Source organism: Trachypithecus francoisi, unplaced genomic scaffold, assembly GCF_009764315.1.
Source record: "Trachypithecus francoisi isolate TF-2019V2 unplaced genomic scaffold, Tfra_2.0 Lachesis_group1, whole genome shotgun sequence".
NCBI classification, from domain to species: domain Eukaryota; kingdom Metazoa; phylum Chordata; class Mammalia; order Primates; family Cercopithecidae; genus Trachypithecus; species Trachypithecus francoisi.
In genome coordinates this window covers 116224288-116247837 of record NW_022681454.1, presented here as the reverse complement: position 1 = coordinate 116247837, position 23550 = coordinate 116224288, and the positions used below count along the sequence as shown (strand labels likewise).

Here is a 23550-nt window from a genome sequence, read left to right as displayed (position 1 = left end):
AACTACTCAAAGCCAAATATAAAAAAGAAAATCTTTAAAGTAGTAAAAATGAAATGAGAAATTACAGACAGGTGATCAGTGTTGAATGATCATATGCTACTCATCACAAAGCAGAGACCAAAACACAGTGAAATAGCTTTAAAGTGTTGAAAGGAAAAAATGGCAAGCAAAATTCTATATTTGAAGAAAATATCTTTCAAGAGTGAAGGTGAAAGACATTTTTAGATAAAAGAAGCTAAGAAAATTTGTTGGTGACAGACCTACACTATAAGAAATGGTAAGAAAAGTTTCTATAGGATGAGCTTCAGACATGAATGATGAGCATTAGAAATGTTTATTTCTTATAAATTATAACTAAATGAAATTTACTTTTTAAAATTTCAGGGCAATTTTTTCATGAAAAATGCTGAATGATACCATTTGCCACAATCAAATCAAAGCAGGCAGACAAGAGTGTCCTTCCCCACAGGAGGCCTCTCTAGTCTCAGCTCCCTCAAGCAATGCATCTGGTATTTGGAAATAGGTCAGAACATTCACATGGCTTTTGCTATTGGCCAGGAAGTAACTTTTTTGAACTATCCTTTTTTCCAACCTACAAATACTATTTTGTGTGATCTAGACTTGCTGTAAAGGGCAAGATGCAAAAAAAAAAAAAAAAAAAAAAAAAGAGAACATCTTTTTGAACAACTTGGCTACTGCACTACAACTTCAGAAATCAAAGCTTACACGATAATTGAAGCTAAAAGTTTGATTATTTTCCCCAGTAGCATTAAAAAAAAATGAGGTAGACATATGCTGATCACTTAAAAGTGATGTCCTTCTCAGCTCAGTTCAATCCTGACATTCTTCAGAATGAAAGACTCAAAACTCCTGTGTATTTGACATAACAGCTAACTGCATTACCTGACCCCAGAGTGGATCCTGTGCTGGAAAAGAAACATTATTGGGGTCAACCAACAAAATTGAAACATGAATGGGAGATTAAAACATGCTACCAATGTTAAATTTACTGAAGTTGATAACTGAATGGTGGTTATAAAGAGAATAACCTTATTCTTAGGAAATGCATAAGTATTTAATAATAAGGGGCCATGGTGTCCTTCAAATAACTGTCCTTCAAAAATAGGTATGCACATACATATATATGGAGAAAAAAAGAGAGTCAGAGAAAAAAATAAATGAAAAAGCAGTGTGGTAAACTGTTAACAAATAGGTCAATCTGGGTAAATGGCATATGGGTATTCTTAGTGTTATTTTGTACTTTTCTGTATGCTTACAATTATTTCCAAATAACTGAAAGCCTTTAAAAATAAAATAAGTAAACATTTTTAAAAGGTGGACACAATCAAAATCACTCTGTATGCAACTAGTGATGATTGGGAAAAAAAAGTTTAATTTCAGTAAGAAATGTCTGCTTGTGAAAATCACTTTATTACAACAAACTATTAGAGTTTATGGACTTTTTTTTTTTGAGACAGAGTCACACTCTGTTACCTAGGCTGGAGTGCAGTGGCATGATCACAGTTCACTGCAACCTCTACCTTTCAGACTCAAGCAATCCTCCTGTCTCAGCCTCCTGAATAGCTGAGACTACAGGCTGGTCCCACAGTGCCAGGCTAATTTTTTGTAGAAATGCAGTTTTCCCATGTTGGTCAGGCTGGTATCGAACTCCTGAGCTGAAGTGATCTGCCTACTTTGGCCTCCCAAAATGCTGGGATTATAAGCCTGTGCCTGCGTGCCTGACCCAAGTTCATGAACACTTAACACGCAATATTCTTTTCAAGCTTAAGCATTATAGTTAACGTGTATTCCTTTTGCTTCATATTGCTTAGTCCTTAATTTTAAACATGTGAAAACATACTTGAATATAAAAAAGTATACTTTTCCACACAGTATTTTCTAAATATTTCTTTCTCTCCTCTCTTTATCTCTCCTTTCCTTCCTCCCATCTCTATGTCATCCCTGTCTCTATCTCCTTTTCATTCTGCCTAAGGCAGAAACTTGGAATTTAATATTTGGTCTCAAAAACAGTTACAGAGACACATTTCTTGATGTCCTCAGTGAGGACTGGAAGGAGAATGCTTTCAGGTGGTCCTTCTCTTTGGTTAGATTGATGTACCTAATCAAATTTAATAATACCCCAAAATAGAGTAGGATAAATTAGCTAATTGCTTATTTTCAAATCAATCTATGTTGCTAATATTTTTAATATACTTTATATTATTTTAAAAAACATGGGGTTAGATTCAGCAACATCAAATCATGGGTTGAAAAAATAGGCAAAATATTTCAGGAAAATAAAGCATGGCCTCCAAAATAACAGGTTGCCCTGTGATATCAGATTTGGGCAGGAGATCCAGTCCTCAAACACTCCTGCATGGACTGGAAGGCCCAACATCTTCTTGGGTTCAAGGGTAGAAAGTTGAGCAGAGTAACCTGCATGTATAGGAACTTTTTCCTTTTTTTTTTTTTTTTTTTTTAGAGACAGGGTTTGGGTCTGTCACCCAGGCTGGAGTGCAGTGGTTCAATTATAGCTCATTGCAGCCACTGCAGCCTCTGCAATCTTGATGCCCTGGCCACAAATGATCCCCCTGCCTCAGTCTCCCGAGTAGTTGGGATAACAGGTCAAACTACCGTGCCTGGCTTGGAAATTTATTTTATTTATTTATGTGTTTGTTTTGTAAAGGCTAGTCAACTGAAGCAGTGGAAGTGGAGAAGGAATACATAAATCTGTAGCTTGTGGTGATCAATTAGTTGTAAACACCACTGCATTTGGACTAGCCTGGTTTGGAAAATTTATGTTTTAAGAACAATGCTAGCTCCAATCCATAGAATGGAGAGAAGGAAAAGTGAGAGTGGTAATCAGAACTTCCTTGAAAATAAACAAAACATACAGGTAAATGAGAAAACAGTATTTACACAGAGGCAGCCAAGTTAAATCTAAATAAAAAGTTGTTGGAGGATGGTCTAACAATTTCTATTAAGGAAAAGGGGAATAATTTTGGAATACTGCTTTGCAGAGATTTGCATTCTTTTGTTGCAAATTAAAGATTTAAAATATATATACTGACAAAATACCTTGGAAGGAAAGAGCACCAGTGTTCCTTTAGTTCTGAAGAACTACAGTTTTTAAAAATGGGAGAAACAGTTAAGCTACGTAAAATATTTATAACAACATATTAAGACTGTCGTTCTAGATAAAAATGTCAGTAGCTGGTTGTCACTGATGTGGGTACATGTGTAAATTGTACCATCCTCATAACTGAGCCTTGATGGGCTCTGCTCTTTCCCAGGCAGTATTACAGTGATGGGAAGTAGATCTCAGAGTGGAAGACAGGTTGGTTTGGAAGTTAAACACTTAATTGTAACTATGTGATGCAAGCTATGTCCTCACAGGCAAGTCACTGAACTACTCTGAGCTCGCTTCCACAACTGAAAAGTGGGCCAGTTAAACCTCTGAGTGTTCTTGTAGCTTGAAGTGCTATTCAAATATACAGAATATTCGTTTTCAGGTTAAATCATACTTGTGAAATTTGGCATTTGGATGGAACACTCTTGGCCAAGAAACGATATGTTTTTAGAGAAAAAAACCCACAGTATTTTATTTCTCTATAAGATAAATAAATTGCAATATATGCAATTTGCTAAAATTTGTTCCTATTGGTTCCCAGAAAACTTACTCTTCATTACTATGATTCTCTGATTGAGGTCAATTCACCTATTGTTTACTAAAGATTAATATTTTCTCCACTATTTCACTGCAACATTAATATGCAAATTGAAAATGTTTTAAGGTCTATTCATACATGGACTTATCACCCTCTCGCTATTTAAAAAATTGTAGTAAAGTTACGTATAGCATACAATTGACCGTTAGTGACATTTAGTCCATTCACAATATTATGTAACCATCAACACTATCTCTTTTCGGAACATTTTAATTACCCCTAAAGCAAACCCTACACTCATTAAGCAGTCACTCCCCATGCCCCCCTGTTCCTAGCACCAATACCACATTTTGTTTACTCATTCATCAGTTGACAAACATATGATTTATTTCCACTTTTAGGCTATTATGAACAATGCTGCTATAAACATTTTGTATGAATGTATGTTTTTATTTTTCTTGGCTCTATGTGTAAGACTGAAATTGCTGAGTCAAAAGGTAATTCTAGGTAAAACTTATTATGGAGTCATCAAACTTTTCTGCAGAGGCTGCCACATTTTATTTATCTACCAGCAATAGCTTCCCCACTCCCTATCTCCACACCATCTCAGGATGAGAGAGTGGGCCACCTACTTGACCCAAAATATGCATAATTACATATATCCCATGTCTCATTACTCATGCCAGTTTGTAGAAGAGTAATAACAGCAAAAGAAATAGGTGACAGTCATTGTTGTAAATGCCTTATACATATTCATATAGCTTTATAACCAATATAACAGCATAAACCTGGTTTCCATTCCCCCCTCCCATTTAAAAAAAGACTTTTTGAAAACTCTCTCATCAAAGATTTTATGTTTCCAGTTTGAACGTCCCTCTTTTACCTGCAACATAGAGAAGACATTAAGCAACAGAAACTGAAAACCTTTACAGAAATATTTTACGAAAAAGAAGATATGCAGGGAATGATACAAACATGTATTTCTTCCCAATAAGCTTTGGAAATATTTTCCTAAAGCAAATAGCTGCATTGAAGATTCTGTTAAATTAATAACTTGGAAACATTTTATTTGTCTCAAACTTTTATGGTGATGCATGAGGTTTGGTAGAGTGGAGGGAGGAGGAAAGAAGAGTGTTGAGTGCATGTGATGAACCCTCAAATAAGTATGAGATTTGGTGTGTGGTGGTTCAGAGCAGGAGCTACAAATTGCACGATCCCTGTGAACCCAAGAGTGTCAACCCTGGATGTCCACGGTAGGAAGCCATATTACCCATCCTTATGCCAGCCTAAGAATGTGTATTAGAAAACTAACCTGCATTCCGTGAATGAAACCTTTGTTTTAGACTGTCACCTCTCTACAGATAGCAATAAATAATCTGCTATACAAAAATTCAGGCAATCCAGTATATGATTGATTAATTTCATTTGCATATTTTGTGTGTGTGTAGATGGCATCTTGCTATGTTGTCCAGGCTGATCTTGAACTCCTGCCCTCAAGTGATCCTCCCAAAGTGCTAAGATTACAGGTGTGAGACCACCCTGCCCGACCTATTTGTATTATTAGATTACATTTATTTACAGAGTTAATTTGGGAGTATAAAAGCAATTTTTCAAACTTAAATGGACTATTGAATAATACTTGGTGAAGAAGGATCTGTTTTAGAGGTTTAAAAACACAGATAAGACTGGGCATTGGGAGATGTTGGAGAGGGAGTTCTAGAGACTTCCTCACTGAACTCTCCTTCCACAGCCCCTGAACACTCACTCCCCAAGTACTCAAAGAGCCCTGTTGAAAAACCACTGATCAAAACTAAAGGAGATTGTTCCAATAGTTACCATAATTTAACTACCATTTTCACATATTTGCACTGAAAAAAGTACAAAGTATGCAAGTGCCGTAGAGGTCAAAAAGTTAGTTACTGGCTTAACAGATATCATATTAAAATGTTTTGCATTTTAAGAAAGTTTGGGGAAACATTTAATTACTTTTCTCTACCTGTCCTAGACGATATGAAGTTGACTGTGCCCTTTCATAGCTAATCCACATAAACACATGACCAAGCTGGGGTCTTACCAGAAGGTGGCCACTAAATTCGCCATGGGCCAGGCAAAGAGAAGGGATCTCCAGCACAGGTGCGGCCTTTGCTGGCTTTGTTCACACCATTGGCTGTCCACAGGTTGTTCAGTGGCATTTTATTTTTTAATCTGAAAGCATTTTCTGTACTTAGAAAGATAATCAAGCAAAATCTCTGTCAGTTTGTTTCTTAGATGCTGTGGGAGCAGCTGTGCTCATGGAAAGATACCAGTTCTCCCTGTTCCAGGAAAAAGCAGGCCTAATTCATCTCTATTACCTTGTATGCATAACACAGGGGATACTTAGATGAGCGTTTACAAAATGTGTGTCGAGAGAAGCCTGGCTCAAGAAGGTGCTGCACACACTTTATGAATGTCAGCAAATAGCTATGGACTGACTGGTCAATTGAGTATGAACCACACTTTACCTTTTAAAGATGTTGCTTTTACAGAGAACCATTAATGCATTTATTATCTATCTCAAACTTACTTCAAAAACATTTTGAGGAACTGAACAAAGACTAAAAAATGCATGATTTATAAAAATAATATTTATAGAAGTTTTACTTAGGAGAGACAGACTAAAAAATATATAACCTTGAGTTAGAGGGATTTAAAATATGTTTCAACCTTAGTTTTTATAAGATATTTTAACCTTTAAAGCAGAGGTTATTTTAAATTTCTTAAGATTTTGTTCATACCACTTTTTTTTTTTTAATATATTCTGGTTAAAACTGAAAAACTATAGCCTCCAAACTGAATCCAACTTAGAAAACAAAACCAAACATACCTCAACTAGAGGCCAGCAGGTCTTCTATGTAAGTGATAGACACATTTCCCATTTATCTCAGGAGAGTAAGAAGGTGATCGGTTTTGTCAGCAGTGAAATTGCTTTTTTGACAATTTCTGCCTAATTTGCCTTAGACCTCTAACATAGAAACCAACATATCTCCTGGGTTATTTTACAAATTTAATGCTCAGATGGACCTACATTTTATTTTATTTTATTTTATTTTATTTTTATTTTATTTTTTTTTATTATACTTTAAGTTCTAGGGTACATGTGCATGACGTTTATATCATGTATAACTCCCCAATGCAATCCCTCCCTCCTCCCCCCTCCCCATGATAGGCCCCAGTGTGTGATGTTCCCCTTCCCGAGTCCGAGTGATCTCATTGTTCAGTTCCCACCTATGAGTGAGAACATGCGGTGTTTGGTTTTCTCTTCTTGTGATAGTTTGCTAAGAATGATGGTTTCCAGCTGCATCCATGTCCCTACAAAGGACGCAAACTCATCCTTTTTGATGGCTGCATAGTATTCCATGGTGTATATGTGCCACATTTTCTTAATCCAGTCTGTCACAGATGGACATTTGGGTTGATTCCAAGTCTTTGCTATTGTGAATAGTGCCGCAATAAACATACGTGTGCATGTGTCTTTGTAGTAGAGTAATTTATAATCCTTTGGGTATATACCCAGTAGTGGGATGGCTGGGTCATATGGTACATCTAGTTCTAGATCCTTGAGGAATCGCCATACTGTTTTCCATAATGGTTGAACTAGTTTACAATCCCACCAACAGTGTAAAAGTGTTCCTATTTCTCCACATCCTCTCCAACACCTGTTGTTTCCTGACTTCTTAATGATTGCCATTCTAACTGGTGTGAGATGGTATCTCATTGTGGTTTTGATTTGCATTTCTCTGATGGCCAGTGATGATGAGCATTTTTTCATGTGTCTGTTGGCGGTATGGATGTCTTCTTTTGAGAAATGTCTGTTCATATCCTTTCCCCACTTTTTGATGGGGTTGTTTGTTTTTTTCTTGTATATTTGTTTGAGTTCTTTGTAGATTCTGGATATTAGCCCTTTGTCAGATGAGTAGGTTGCAAAAATTTTCTCCCATTCTGTAGGTTGCCTGTTCACTCTGATGGTAGTTTCTTTAGCTGTGCAAAAGCTCTTTAGTTTAATTAGATCCCATGTGTCAATTTTTGCTTTTGCTGCCGTTGCTTTTGGTGTTTTAGACATGAAGTCCTTGCCCATGCCTATGTCCTGAATGGTACTACCTAGATTTTCTTCTAGGTTTTTTATGGTATTAGGTCTAACATTTAAGTCTCTAATCCATCTTGAATTAATTTTCGTATAAGGGGTAAGGAAAGGATCCAGTTTCAGCTTTCTACTTATGGCTAGCCAATTTTCCCAGCACCATTTATTAAATAGGGAATCCTTTCCCCATTTCTTGTTTCTCTCAGGTTTGTCAAAGATCAGATGGCTGTAGATGTGTGGTATTATTTCTGAGGACTCTGTTCTGTTCCATTGGTCTATATCTCTGTTGTGGTACCAGTACCATGCTGTTTTGGTTACTGTAGCCTTGTAGTATAGTTTGAAGTCAGGTAGCGTGACGCCTCCAGCTTTGTCCTTTTGACTTAGGATTGTCTTGGCAATGCGGGCTCTTTTTTGGTTCCATATGAACTTAAAGCCGTTTTTTTCAATTCTGTGAAGAAACTCATTGGTAGCTTGATGGGGATGGCATTGAATCTATAAATACCTTGGGCAGTATGGCCATTTTCACGATATTGATTCTTCCTATCCATGAGCATGGTATGTTCTTCCATTTGTTTGTGTCTTCTTTTATTTCACTGAGCAGTGGTTTGTAGTTCTCCTTGAAGAGGTCCTTTACATCCCTTGTAAGCTGGATTCCTAGGTATTTGATTCTCTTTGAAGCAATTGTGAATGGAAGTTCATTCCTGATTTGGCTCTCTGCTTGTCTGTTACTGGTGTATAAGAATGCTTGTGATTTTTGCACATTAATTTTGTATCCTGAGACTTTGCTGAAGTTGCTTATCAGCTTAAGGAGATTTTGGGCTGAGACAATGGGGTTTTCTAAATATACAATCATGTCATCTGCAAACAGGGACAATTTGACTTCTTCTTTTCCTAACTGGATACCCTTGATTTCTTTCTCTTGCCTGATTGCCCTAGCCAGAACTTCCAACACTATGTTGAATAGGAGTGGTGAGAGAGGGCATCCCTGTCTTGTGCCAGTTTTCAAAGGGAATTTTTCCAGTTTTTGCCCATTCAGTATGATATTAGCTGTGGGTCTGTCATAAATAGCTCTTATTATTTTGAGGTACATTCCATCAATACCGAATTTATTGAGCGTTTTTAGCATAAAGGGCTGTTGAATTTTGTCAAAAGCCTTTTCTGCATCTATTGAGATAATCATGTGGTTCTTGTCCTTGGTTCTGTTTATATGCTGGATTACGTTTATTGATTTGCGAATGTTGAACCAGCCTTGCATCCCAGGGATGAAGCCTACTTGATCATGGTGGATAAGCTTTTTGATGTGCTGCTGAATCCGGTTTGCCAGTATTTTATTGAGGATTTTTGCATTGATGTTCATCAGGGATATTGGTCTAAAATTCTCTTTTTTTGTTGTGTCTCTGCCAGGCTTTGGTATCAGGATGATGTTGGCCTCATAAAAAGAGTTAGGGAGGATTCCCTCTTTTTCTATTGATTGAAATAGTTTCAGAAGGAATGGTACCAGCTCCTCCTTCTACCTCTGGTAGAATTCAGCTGTGAATCCATCTGGTCCTGGACTTTTTTTGGTGGGTAGGCTATTAATTGTTGCCTCAATTTCAGAGCCTGCTATTGGTCTATTCAGGGATTCAACTTCTTCCTGGTTCAGTCTTGGGAGAGTGTAAGTGTCCAGGAAATTATCCATTTCTTCTAGATTTTCTAGTTGATTTGCGTAGAGGCATTTATAGTATTCTCTGATGGTTGTTTGTATTTCTGTGGGGTCAGTGGTGATATCCCCTTTATCATTTTTTATTGCATCTATTTGATTCCTCTCTCTTTTCTTCTTTATTAGTCTAGCTAGCGGTCTGTCAATTTTGTTGATCTTTTCAAAAAACCAACTCCTGGATTCATTGATTTTTTGAGGGTTTTTTGTGTCTCTATCTCCTTCAGTTCTGCTCTGATCTTAGTTATTTCTTGCCTTCTGCTAGCTTTTGAATGTGTTTGCTCTTGCCTCTCTAGTTCTTTTAATTGTGATGTTAGAGTGTCAATTTTAGATCTCTCCTGCTTTCTCTTGTGGGCATTTAGTGCTATAAATTTCCCTCTACACACTGCTTTAAATGTGTCCCAGAGATTCTGGTATGTTGTATCTTTGTTCTCATTGGTTTCAAAGAACATCTTTATTTCTGCTTTCATTTCGTTATGTACCCAGTAGTCATTCAGGAGCAGGTTGTTCAGTTTCCATGTAGTTGAGCGGTTTGGATTGAGTTTCTTAGTCCTGAGTTCTAGTTTGATTGCACTGTGGTCTGAGAGACAGTTTGTTATAATTTCTGTTCTTGTACATTTGCTGAGGAGTGCTTTACTTCCAATTATGTGGTCAATTTTGGAATAAGTGCGATGTGGTGCTGAGAAGAATGTATATTCTGTTGATTTGGGGTGGAGAGTTCTATAGATGTCTATTAGGTCCGCTTGGTGCAGAGATGAGTTCAATTCCTGGATATCCTTGTTAACTTTCTGTCTCGTTGATCTGTCTAATGTTGACAGTGGAGTGTTGAAGTCTCCCATTATTATTGTATGGGAGTCTAAGTCTCTTTGTAGGTCTCTAAGGACTTGCTTTATGAATCTGGGTGCTCCTGTATTGGGTGCATAGATATTTAGGAGAGTTAGCTCTTCCTGTTGAATTGATCCCTTTACCATTATGTAATGGCCTTCTTTGTCTCTTTTGATCTTTGATGGTTTAAAATCTGTTTTATCAGAGACTAGGATTGCAACCCCTGCTTTTTTTTGTTCTCCATTTGCTTGGTAGATCTTCCTCCATCCCTTTATTTTGAGCCTATGTATGTCTCTGCATGTGAGATGGGTCTCCTGAATACAGCAACTGATGGGTCTTGACTCTTTATCCAGTTTGCCAGTCTGTGTCTTTTAATTGGAGCATTTAGTCCATTTACATTTAAGGTTAATATTGTTATGTGTGAACTTGATCCTGTCATTATGATATTAACTGGTTATTTTGCTCGTTAGTTGATGCAGTTTCTTCCTAGCCTCGATGGTCTTTACATTTTGGCATGTTTTTGCAATGGCTGGTACCGGTTGCTCCTTTCCATGTTTAGGGCTTCCTTCAGGGTCTCTTGTAAGGCAGGCCTGGTGGTGACAAAATCTCTAAGCATTTGCTTATCTGTAAAGGATTTTATTTCTCCTTCACTGATGAAGCTTAGTTTGGCTGGATATGAAATTCTGGGTTGAAAATTCTTTTCTTTAAGAATGTTGAATATTGGCCCCCACTCTCTTCTGGCTTGTAGAGTTTCTGCCGAGAGATCTGCTGTTAGTCTGATGGGCTTCCCTTTGTGGGTAACCCGACCTTTCTCTCTGGCTGCCCTTAAGATTTTTTCCTTCATTTCAACTTTGGTGAATCTGGCAATTATGTGTCTTGGAGTTGCTCTTCTGGAGGAGTATCTTTGTGGCGTTCTCTGTATTTCCTGAATTTGAATGTTGGCCTGCCCTACTAGGTTGGGGAAGTTCTCCTGGATGATATCCTGAAGAGTGTTTTCCAACTTGGTTCCATTTTCCCCCTCACTTTCAGGCACCCCAATCAGACGTAGATTTGGTCTTTTTACATAATCCCATACTTCTTGCAGGCTTTGTTCATTTCTTTTTCTTCTTTTTTCTTTTGGTTTCTCTTCTCGCTTCATTTCATTCATTTGATCCTCAATCGCTGATACTCTTTCTTCCAGTTGATCGAGTCGGTTACTGAAGCTTGTGCATTTGTCACGTATTTCTCGTGTCATGGTTTTCATCTCTGTCATTTCGTTTATGATCTTCTCTGCATTCATTAGTCTAGCTGTCAATTCTTCCACTTTTTTTTCAAGATTTTTAGTTTCTTTGCGCTGGGTACGTAATTCCTTCTTTAGCTCTGAGAGGTTTGATGGACTGAAGCCTTCTTCTCTCATCTCGTCAAAGTCATTCTCTGACCAGCTTTGATCCGTTGCTGGCGATGGGCTGCGCTCCTTTGCAGGGGGAGATGTGCTCTTATTTTTTGAATTTCCAGCTTTTCTGCCCTGCTTCTTCCCCATCTTTGTGGTTTTATCTGTCTCTGGTCTTTGATGATGGTGACGTACTGATGGGGTTTTGGTATAGGTGTCCTTCCTGTTTGATAGTTTTCCGTCTGACAGTCAGAAGGACTGTCTGTTGGTCTGTTGGAGATTGCTTGAGGTCCACTCCAGACCCTGTTTGCCTGGGTATCAGCAGCAGAGGTTGCCGAAGATAGAATATTGCTGAACAGCGAGTGTACCTGTCTGATTCTTTCTTTGGAAGTTTCCTCTCAGGGGTGACTCCACCCTGTGAGGTGTGGGGTGTCAGACTGCCCCTAGTGGGGGATGTCTCCCATCTAGGCTACTCAGGGGTCAGGGATCCACCTGAGCAGGCAGTCTGTCCGTTCTCAGATCTCAACCTCCGCGTTAGGAGATCCACGGCTCTCCCCAAAGTTGTCAGACAGAGTCGTTCGCGTCTGCACCGCCCCGGCTCTTTCCCCTGTTGGACTGCAGCTGTGCGCTGTCCGCAGAGGTAGAGTCTACAGAGACAGGCAGGCTTCCTTGAGCTGCTGTGAGCTCCACCCAGTTCGAGCTTCCCAGCGGCTTTGTTTACCTACTTAAGCCTCAGCAATGGCGGGCGCCCCTCCCCCAGCCTCGCTGCTGCCTTGCGGATAGATCACCGCAGACGGCTGTGTTAGCAGTGAGGGAGGCTCCGTGGGCGTGGGACCCTCCCGGCCAGGTGTGGGATATATTCTCCTGGTGTGCCTGTTTCCTTAAAGCGCAGTATTGGGGTGGGAGTTACCCGATTTTCCAGGTGTGTGTGTGTCTCAGTTCCCCTGGCTAGGAAAAGGATTCCCTTCCCCCTTGCGCTTCCAGGTGAGGCGATGCCTCGCCCTGCTTCAGCTCACGCTGGTCAGGCTGCAGCAGCTGACCAGCACCGATTGTCCGGCACTCCCTAGAGAGATGACCCCAGTACCTCAGTTGAAAATGCAGAAATCACCGGTCTTCTGTGTCGCTCGCGCTGGGAGTTGGAGACTGGAGCTGTTCCTATTCGGCCATCTTGCTCCGCCCCCTTGGACCTACATTTTAAATAGTTATAAACCTGATCAAGGATTCCCAGGCAATGTGGGCACAGCACTCGGGGACTTCCCACTAGTCAGAACTACTTGGGGAGACACCAAAGCTACAATGAGATCAAAGACGCCTCATGTGGAAATCTCCCTGTGACTTCACTGATTCCTGAGACAATGCTAAAACTCTTCAGTGGAACTTATGAAATGAATAATTTTGCAGGAACCATGCATGAAGAATAATCTAGATGTAGAACTTAGGGCACATTGAATATAAGAATACAGGTTGAAAAAGTGTCTTGTGATATAAGATGACTTTTTTCCTGAAAATTTTTAAAATGTTTTTTACCCTATGTCTGTTGTATCTGAAGACTTTTATGAAACAATCAGTTATCAGATAAAATCATTTTTCTAGATAACACCTCTAAAGTCATTAACAAATAACAATATATGACCCATTGGAAATGCAGACAAACACCTGCTTGTTTTTACAGATTTTTAGATTTTCTACCATAAGTATCTATGTGTACAAATCTGAAGATGCTGTGTGGAAACTTCCACATATGTGAACTTGGAAAAAATTATTTGAGTAATTCTTCTCTTAGTTCAGTAAAGTGCTAATACTGTCCACTTTTTTGAAACCAAATTAAGGAGTTATCTAAAAGCCCAGAACAAGAGGCTAGTGCAGCGGCTCATTCCTATAATCCCAGCACTTCTGGAGGCTGAAGTGGAAAGATCACTTAAGCCTGGGAGTTCTAAACCAGCCTAGGTAACATAGTGAGATTCCCATCAATATATACATTTTTTTTTTTTACTTAGCTGGGTGTGGTGGTATATGCCTGTAGTTTCAGCTGCTCCAGAGGCTGAAGTATGAGGATCCCTTGAGCCCAGGAGGTTGAGGCTGTAGTGAGCTGTGATCATACCACTGCACTCCAGCCTGGATGACAGAGTGAGACCCCAGAACAAAGTTGATATTCTCCTACAATATTTACTAAGCATCTACCACGTGCCAATCACTCTCCTAAATATTTTTTGCACACTGTTTCATTAGATCCTGAAATTGCAAAAACGGCAATTACTTTTGCACCAACCTAATACATCATATAGTCTCTATTAGCCTCATTTTATAGATTAGGAAACTCATGGAGAGGTAAAGTAAATTGCCCACATTATAACACAGACAACCTAACTTGAAAGCTTATCCTGTAACCCCTTGACTTCTATGGGTGTTGACCCACCTTCTAAAGCTGTTGCAGGGAAGAAGTGTTCATGAAGCACTCCCTTCATCTTTCCTACCCTCACCCTTCCTCCCTCCCCAGGACCATCAGGCTAGCTGATGGGATTGCTCTTTGAGATTGAGGGGAGAAATCTCATGACATTCTATCAACAAACTAGATACTACCTTGGAAATGTTTAAAATATATTACAACATAGCTTTGTACTCAAATGGATTCTCTTAGGGTCCCTCTATATTTCTTCACTCTCAGTCACTGACACTATTATACTATTTCAGTAGTAATGAGAAAGTGTGAATTTAATATAAACTGGCTCATAGGAGGAGGAGGAAGATGAGGAAGAGTAGGAGTAGCAGCAGAGAAGGGAAAGAGGAAGAAGGAAGAAAAAAGGGAGGAGGAGGAGGAGAGGGGAGAAATCTACTTTAGTATTTATGCTGGAGAAAAAGCCCCAGTGAACCCTGGAAATTTACAGGATTCTACGGACATTTCCCCAGTTCTAAGATAGAGATGCTCCCTTAGGTGCTCGGGAGTAAGGGTCATGGATCTTGGTATATTTCGTAAGTATCTGTTTACAATTCCATTTATAACAAGTTAATAGTCATCTTCATCTTTTGACATAAACAAAATTCATTTTTCATTGTTTCTGTATTCTTTTACAAGTAAATATAATGGTAGTGATGACTAAGGAGACTGTAGGCTAAATACAGCCTCTTTCTTTAAAGTTTTCATCGATCTCTGCTAGTAATAATACATTAATAAAGCAGATTCTGTCTTTAAAAAGCCATAATTTTATTTGAAAAAATAACTTCTCATTTAACATTCGAATGAATACCAAGAGTGCTCACGAAGGCCTCATCTGACTTTAATTAATGAGAACAGAAGTTTTTAATGTCATATAAAATAAATGACAATAATCACAGAACATTTTTTTTTTTTTGAGACGGAGTCTTGCTCTGTCGCCCAGGCTGGAGTGCAGTGGCCGGATCTCGTCTCACTGCAAGCTCCGCCTCCCGAGTTCATGCCATCCTCCTGCCTCAGCCTCCTGAGTAGCTGGGGCTACAGGCGCCCGCCACCTCGCCCGGCTAGTTTTTTTGTACTTTTTAGTAGAGACGGGGTTTCACCGTGTTAGCCAGGATGGTCTCGATCTCCTGACCTCGTGATCCGCCCGTCTCGGCCTCCCAAAGTGCTGGGATTACAGGCTTGAGCCACCGCGCCCGGCCTACAGAACAATTTTTACTATTAACCTCCAGCAGAACTGGAGTAAATATAATCCCTTTGTGAAGAAACAAACATTTAAATCCTTTTTATTACTATATACAAACTAAAATTTACTTATTTTGAGAAAATACAAATATGGCAATTGGTCAACTATTTTTTCCACTTGAGTTGATTACCGTAGCATCAACATAAAAAGCAAGAGAGCTTCCAACCAGAGCCTGGAGGTGAGCTAAGGTCCAGTGCAACCTATATCATTCCACTCCCTTTTTATGGATAAGTGGAAAAACTAGACATTAAATTCAGATTATTAATTCGAACAGATTAATTGATTCAAGGTACAATGCAATGCTCCTTTTTAAAGTGAGATGGGACAGGGAAGAAATATTTGTGATTGCAGGGAGCTATTTCTTTTTAGTAGTTGTTTTTCCCTAAAAAAAAAAATTGTCACATGAATAGTAAACATAAACGTCCCCAGATGTTTACTGTGGGAAGGCTTGTACCTAATTTCCTAAAAATTGTGACAAAAACTAGTACAAGGTGTCAGCATTCATTACTGATAGGAAACTTCTTTAAAAAAATCTATGTTTCTATCTCAAGGGCCTTGGACTTATAACCAAAGTAAAATAACATATCACTTTCACTTTCTAATATTCCCAATGAATGTAAAAAGTACATAAAAATAATTTTCTAGGAACTGAGTCTCTTAAACAAAGACATTATTAAATATTTTGATACCAATTTTGTCACGTCATAAAAACTCTTGCTTGGATGCAAAGAGCCATCTCAAAAGCATATGCAAAAAATGAAAAATGTTGCACAACTTTTGTGATAATGAGTCAAGCAAACTAAAAATTCAGCTCCTCCATAGACACAATTTTTTAGCAGACAGAAAGGGAACATCGTCTTTATAGGAAATGTTTTTAGCAGAATACTATAGATTCTGTAAAACTCATTAAAGGGTTATTGGTGTCCAGGACAATAAATGGCTTCTGGTGAGAAAATAAAGGCCTACTCTTTCTAAATACTATCATAACTACAAAGATTAAGACAAAAATAAGTAAAGAAAAATACATTGCCCTTAAAAGTTGAATGTGAACGGTCTGCAAGGTCAGAAGAAGGACGAAATGAGCAGTCTTGTTATCTTTCTGGCTGAGCACAGTTGGGTACAATGAGGGGTGGCAGAACAAGCACAGTCTTGCCTTGAAAGCTGGCCTGGACTCTAGTCAGTCTCCCCCAGCAATTTCCCAGGGCCACTTACTGATCCTTTCTCAGCCTCCGTTTTCATATCTAAAACCTAGAAATGATAAAACCTACCTTGAAAGGCAGTAGGCAAAGCTAGGTGATACCTTGGTAATGTTTCTAGTATGGTTCTGAGAACCTTTCCAATAAATTTTAGTTTCCTATATGTATTTACCTGGGTTAAATACAGAGAATGGTAACTACTCTTATTGTTTTTAAAAATAGAGACTTATCTTTGTCAGTGGCTTTTTCAGGACACTTCACTTGGATCTCATGCCAAGGCCTAGACAATCTTCATTCTGTCCTATTTATGATATCACCACCTCGACAGTTAAATTTGTAGGCAATTGCTCTCATCCAAAACATACTATCTTCATCTTTGTTTCTGATTTTTTTGATTGCTGGACTTCTCATCTATTTCTTCTTTCATTATGAAATCTGCTTCATGTTTTACTAGATTCCAAGCAGATGAGAGTTGTTTTTTTATGCACCACAAAGGAAAGGTTGATTTCAGTGGTGACAGAAAACCAAATGGTTGTGGAATCTTCTGCAAATCCAAAGAAAGGAAATAAAGAATAGAGGCAAGAGCACCAGGTGTTGGGTAAAAGCCTGTGCTTCGAGATAAACAAACCAAATTTTAAATGTGAACTCCCCTAACTGCTAATGTGGTGACCTGGGGGAAGCTATTAGACCTCTGTACACCAAGGACTGCTGTAAAACAGGGAAAATAGACCCATCTCAATCTTACAAGAGCAGCTGTAAGGGTTAGACAAGGTTGGGTGCATAAAGTCCTTAGCATAAGACCTGACCCATGACTTGCCTGTGGGAAATCATACCTATCATTATTATCACTCAGATTAAATATCAGATTTTTTAAAATGAGTACTTAATCTTGCATGTCTTATCTGTGTCTGGCATAACTGCAAGCCAGGATGAGGTCAGCAAAGAAGCACTTTATTTTTCTCCAATGACTAAAAAGCTTCTTTGTGAGATTTTGTGTGTTGAAATATTCTTTGTCTTTCAGGATATTTCATAAATATTGAAAACAGAAATGGAGCAGGTAAATAGATGGCCATACACCTCAATTCTTCCCATCTCCCTGCCTTTGGACATTTACTAAGTCATCACCATTTTTCTAGGCTGGGTAATGATTGTGTTCAGTGTGAAGAGGAAAGTACACCCATTGGTTCTACCTGCAACATAGATGTCAAATCTCTCTTCTGCATCTTTCATTCTTATTGCCACTCCCAAGATGAAGCCTTACCATAATTATCAGGACTATTGTCTCCCTAACCAGTCTCCCTTCTTCCATTTCTGCCTGCCCTTCAACCTATTGTCTCCCAGCAGCCAGAACAATATACTAAAAATGTTTACCTGATTTGGATACTCCTATAGAGGCCCTTCAGCATAATATTCCAACTCCTCGCTTTGCCCTATGGATACCTGTGTGACCACTCTCATATCTGACATAATTTCCCCAGGCATTTTTCTCTGGTCACATCAGCCTTCCCTGAACCCCTCCCTCCAAAGGATCAAGCTGCACCCACCTTAAGCCGGTTGTTCCCTCAGCCCAGAAGTTTCAGCTGCGTGGTCTAGAAATGCTGCTGCTTCTCATCCCAGAGCTCAGGTTTAAATGTTATCATTAAATGTCACCTCAGAAAGCCCCTCTTGGATGACACCTCTCTAACCCTGTAACATGTTTTTCTCCACATGGCAGCCTATCTATCTTCTTTTCAGAACCACTAATTACAATCTGCAATATCCCCTCATATTTTATCATCTGTCATGAAGCGCCAGGCAAGAGGGACCCTGCCTGTTACATTTTCAATTATGTTCTCTACAAGGGTACTGCACACAACAGCACCTCCAGGAATACCTGTTGAGTAAATGAAAAATCAAAACATTTGCAAAAGCAAAAGAACAATTACTTTATATTTTCTTATAGTAAGGAATAGTGAAATGCAATTTGTTAGTATAAATGCATTTTATGATAATCAGGAGAGCATATCGTGTATACGTAGTATACATACTTGGTATTAGACAGAAGCAACAAATCACTGAACAGAAAAAGATGCCGCTTCTGCTCCCTCCAGCCTCGTCTGAGTTGTTCTGAGCTGTGGGTTAGCAGGGTTCATTAAGCACCTTCCAATGATGTGGTTTTCTTATTGTAGGTGTCTATCACAAAAAAAGTGCTTTCCTGTACACATCAAATACTAAAGAACAAAAAGTCAGTGGTCAAACATATGATAGCATTTTATGCCAAATTTCAAGGGTTATACAATGCTAAAATTCTGGTCAATCTATCACTGCTGGCAGAAGCCACATGGAAAGCATGAAAAGGAATATAGCCAGACCCTAGGAGCAAGCTCCAGCCCCATGTGACAGTTTGCAAGGAAAGGTGACTTCAGTATACAACCTCAAGTAACTGAATTTACTCCAAAGTTTGAATGAGCTCATTAGCAAATTCTTCTCCCAACCCTCCAGTAAGGAATGCAGCCCTGATAAACACCTTGATCAGCCTTATGGAACCCTAAGCAGAGGATCCAGTCAAGCGTATCTAATCTCCTTATCATGCAACATAATAAATTCTCATTGGTTTCAGCCACTAAGTTTATGGTTATTTGTTACAAATTCATAAAACCTTTATACTTTGGTACCTGAAAATGGTGTGCTGCTATGATAAGTATCTAAAAATTCAGAAGTGGCACTGGAATCAGGAGTAAGTGGATGCTAGAAGAATTTTGAGGAGCATTAGAGAAAACACCACCTAGATTGTCTTGAACAGACTCTTAGTAAAAAATATGGACATTAAAGACTCTGTCAGAGAGGGCTTGGAAGTTATGGAAGAGCATTATAGAGAAAATCTAGCTTGCCTTAGAGAAGAGTTAAATCAGAACGAACAAACTTTGGGTAGAAATATGGATTTTGAAGACATTGCTGATGAGAGTTCAGAAGACATGCATTGAAAATGGGAGGAAGGGAGATCCTTGCTGCAAGCAGGCCAACAAAATAAAATTGTACACTCTAGTTATGTAGAGTATGGACATTTTAAATGGTGAACTTGGATATTTAAGTGAATAGGTTTTCAAGCAAATAGGTGAAAGAAGTGCTTTTTTTTTCTTATAGGAAAATGTGAGAAGAGAAAGATAAGTTGAGAGAAGAATTGTTAAACAAAAGAGAACCTGAACTTGTTAAATAAAAGAGAATGAGACTTGATGATTTGTGAGATTCTTTCCCTATTCAGATACCAGTGATGGCAAAATTAAAAGGATGCTTCAGAAAATGTGGCAGAGAAAAACAAAAGTTGAATATGTGATTATACAATCTGTTACTAAACCTTCATAAAGATCAAACAATGAGAGCACTCAGGTACAGTAAAGGCTCTTTGAAGAGATTAAGGATGTGGGATACAGATCCCCTCAATATAACTAGAGGCACTCAAAAAGCTTAAGGGCATTTTCTTGCAGCCATCTATGAAGCAGACAAAAATACTATAGTGATGATGTCAGAAGACTTGATGAACCCAAATTCTACCTAATGAGCGAATATGAGTGGCAACCATGGGAAACCCATAAAGTTCTTGAGAATTTTATATCTGCAGAAACACTGACAAGTTGTGTTGAAAAAGACAGAAAGAGTATACAATAACAGAAGACTATCAGATCCTCAAACCCTACTGGCAGAAAACAGGCTGATAAAACTACTCAACTGCAATCATGTGCTACTTTTCATGAAAAGCTAGCAGATGACACAGAAAGCAGTCCCCAAAGTCCAGAGGGAGAACCAATGACCCAGAGTCAGGGATCAAGAGCCACAGGGCATTGTGTTTGAAGTATGCTTGGAGATATTCTTTTAAAGTTACTAATAGAATACATAGAATGCCTTGCATACACAATAAATGTCAACAGACCACGAAGAAATTTGCAGTACCCATGTCTCTAATCTGGCAAAATGTCCATAATAGTAATAAAATGGAACATGTAATCTGGAAGAATAATATCTAATTATGGAGTTATAATGAATTTAAAATGAAGTAACCTATCAAAAGCATTCTTAAACTATGTAATGTTCTCCATAAATATTTATTGTTAGCTAATTCTGATTCAAAGTGACAGATAGATCATCTTCTATCCAAAGAAAAGTTTCCACTGCTTTTTAAAGGAAAAATAAAATCACATTTTCCTAATGTTTTAAGCCAATTTGTATTTTTGGAAAGTACATTTCTATTGCATCACCTAAGCCACTATAGACCATTATTCCTGAGAGAAGTGTCCAACCCCTGTGAACCGTTATTTCTGAATAACAGCCAGCATTTAAACTCTGGTTAAAAATAAAAAGGGAAACACAATTTATGGCCCAACATGCATAAAACAAAACAACACGGAGACTTGCAAAGTCTAATTACAATTTGGTTACACGTTAGCATAAAAAAGTAGATAATTAACGATTCTGAAAAACTGACACCTATCTTGTCTAAATTAATATTCAAATTTTGGGGAAAATTGCTAAAGAGCACCAAACAATACCGGAAACATCAAAAAGTTTCTAAACTTAACAAAGTGCTTAAATGTTATTTGGTTAAGCTATAACCAAGCTCTAACAGGACTCTGTGATCATAATAGGTAAGGCCAACTAGACTGAATAGAATATAAAAGCTCAAAAGAGAGGCAGACATTTTCATAGACATACAGAAAATTGTCTCCTGTGGAGCCAGGAAAGCATCTTCCCTGAGAATACAAAGCATTCCCTCAAGCTCAGCAGCACTAAATCTTATGAACATTACTAACCCTACAAAACTGGTTCTAAAGTTAAGAATTAGTTCATATGTTTTAGAGGAAACAAGACAGAAAACTTCCTGAGACCACCAGGCTTTTTTGATGATCAAAACATGTATATGAAAAGAATACATTGTGCAGTGAAGCCTTAAATGACCACCTTTTGGATTGATGTGAACATCCTTCATTCTTCCATTCTTGGTACTGAAAATCGGTCATGTCTGCAGCACCTCGCAGAGCAGCACAGGTAAATCTTTGAAGCCTGAGGATTCCTCAGTAGTCAGAATCACTCACCATTATGATGTCAAAGTTCTAAGGCTCATCCGATAACTGACAAACTGACATACTCCCTTCTCAGATTTTCTACCATCTTTTAACTTCTAAAATCTCATCTTTATATTTTTAGATCATTGTAGATTCACAGGTGGTTGAAAGAAATAATACAGAAAGATTCCATCAGCATTTCATCCAGTTTCCCTTAGTGATAATATTTCCCTAACCTATAGTACAATAACATAACCAGGATATTAACATGGATGCAATCAAGATACTGGACATTTCATTTGCCCCCAGGATTTTCTATATTTCCCTTTTACAGTCACACCAACTTTCTTTCCATCTCCATCACCTTTTTAATCCCTGGCAACCACTAATCTGTTCTCCATTTCTATAATTTTGTCTTTTCAAGAATGTTACATAAACAATTATATAGTACATAACATTTGTGGATTTTTTTCACTCAGCATAACTGGAGATTCACGCAGATTGTTACAGATATTTACAGTTCATCTATTTGTCTCACTTAGTAGTATCCTATGATGTGGTTATACTTCAGTTTGTTTAACCACTCACCTGTTGAAGGACTTCTGGCTTGTTTCCAGGTTGGGGCTATAACAAATAAATCCTCTATAAACACTTGTGTACAGGTTTTTGAATCAACATACATCTTTATTTCTCTGGAATAAATACCCAGGAATGTGATTTCTGGGTTGTAGTTTTATGTTTCATTTTTAAATAAATCATCAAAGCATTTTTCAGGTGTCTGTATCATTTCACATTCCCACCAGCACTGTATGAGTGATCTACTTTCCCTGTGTCCACACCAGTATCTCGTGTCACTGTTTATGTTAGCTGTGCTGACAGGGGTGTAGCGATACCTTATTGTGGACTTAACTTGAATTTCCCCGATGGTTAATGATCCTGAACTTCTTTTCATATATTGATTCACCATCTGTTTATCTTCTCAGTATCATAGAACTTCTGGTATTCTGCTAAAAACATTTTATGTAAAAATAGGGTTCCCTTTCCAGTAGAAGAGTGACCTTTTCACAGAGGAGGAAGTGGCTGCACAAGTAGGTGAAATGCCTTGAAGCCACGCAGCCATGAGGTAACACAGGGACTCAAATCCTGTGTTGTAGGAGGTCACACAAGCCTAGGGCAGTCAGGCCCCCTCAATCTTCTCATGTGGAGAGTCTCCTTGTTTTGGCAACCTTGTAGGCCTGAAATTTGATCTTCCTAATAAAATTTATTGTTGCCTTTATAGTATCCTGAATCATTATTTAAATATGTATATTTTATTGCACAATAGCTAAAGACTTCAAGGAGTCTGTATTTGATTTATCATTTAATTCTCATCGACTTTGGCACATTGAGAACATTTTTGAATGAATACATAAAGCCATTTTCTGCCATAGATGGGGACAACAAAGTCTCTTTGGTTTTTTCCACTCATTTAACAAGTAGTGTTTGAACCTGTAGTAGGGGAAAGGCACTTAGTTAGGTTGGGGCAGCACCAAACAAAAGGGAGCCAGGCCAGACTCTTACATAACCTATATTTGAATGTGAGAGACGGAAGTTTACCAAATATTCACACCAGTAACTGTGTAACACAAGACTGATAAATGCTGCAAAGAAAAATTACAGAGTGAGACGTGAGATGTAAAGAGGGAGCGATACCTGACTTTGTTGTGGAGAGGCAGGCAAGGGAAGCCCTCCTTGAAGAGCCCATTTGAAATATGCTTTTTAAAAAAATAATTTGGAATTAACTAGAAGGAGAGGTGGAGAAAAAGGGAGGGAAAGTGTGAGAGAAAGAGGAGTGTGTATTGAGAAGAGAGGTTTCATTGCTTAATGCAGAAGAGATATAATTTGAGTATATCAAGTTTCAGAAACATGAAAGAGTTTGCAGGATTGGAGACACCAGAAAGTGAAATAATCCTGAAGATGTAGGAAG

General features: G+C 38.4%; 1 long non-coding RNA gene across 1 annotated transcript; it reads right to left on the bottom strand.

Annotated features, from left to right (window-relative positions):
• Positions 1 to 16771: 16771 nt before the first annotated feature.
• LOC117085841 lies at positions 16772 to 21579 on the bottom strand. The gene is made up of 3 exons (XR_004438093.1): positions 21481 to 21579; positions 18576 to 18758; positions 16772 to 17092 (listed from the first exon to the last, which is right to left on the bottom strand). It is a non-coding gene; the product is annotated as an uncharacterized LOC117085841 (long non-coding RNA).
• Between the last annotated feature and the right edge of the window lie 1971 nt (positions 21580 to 23550).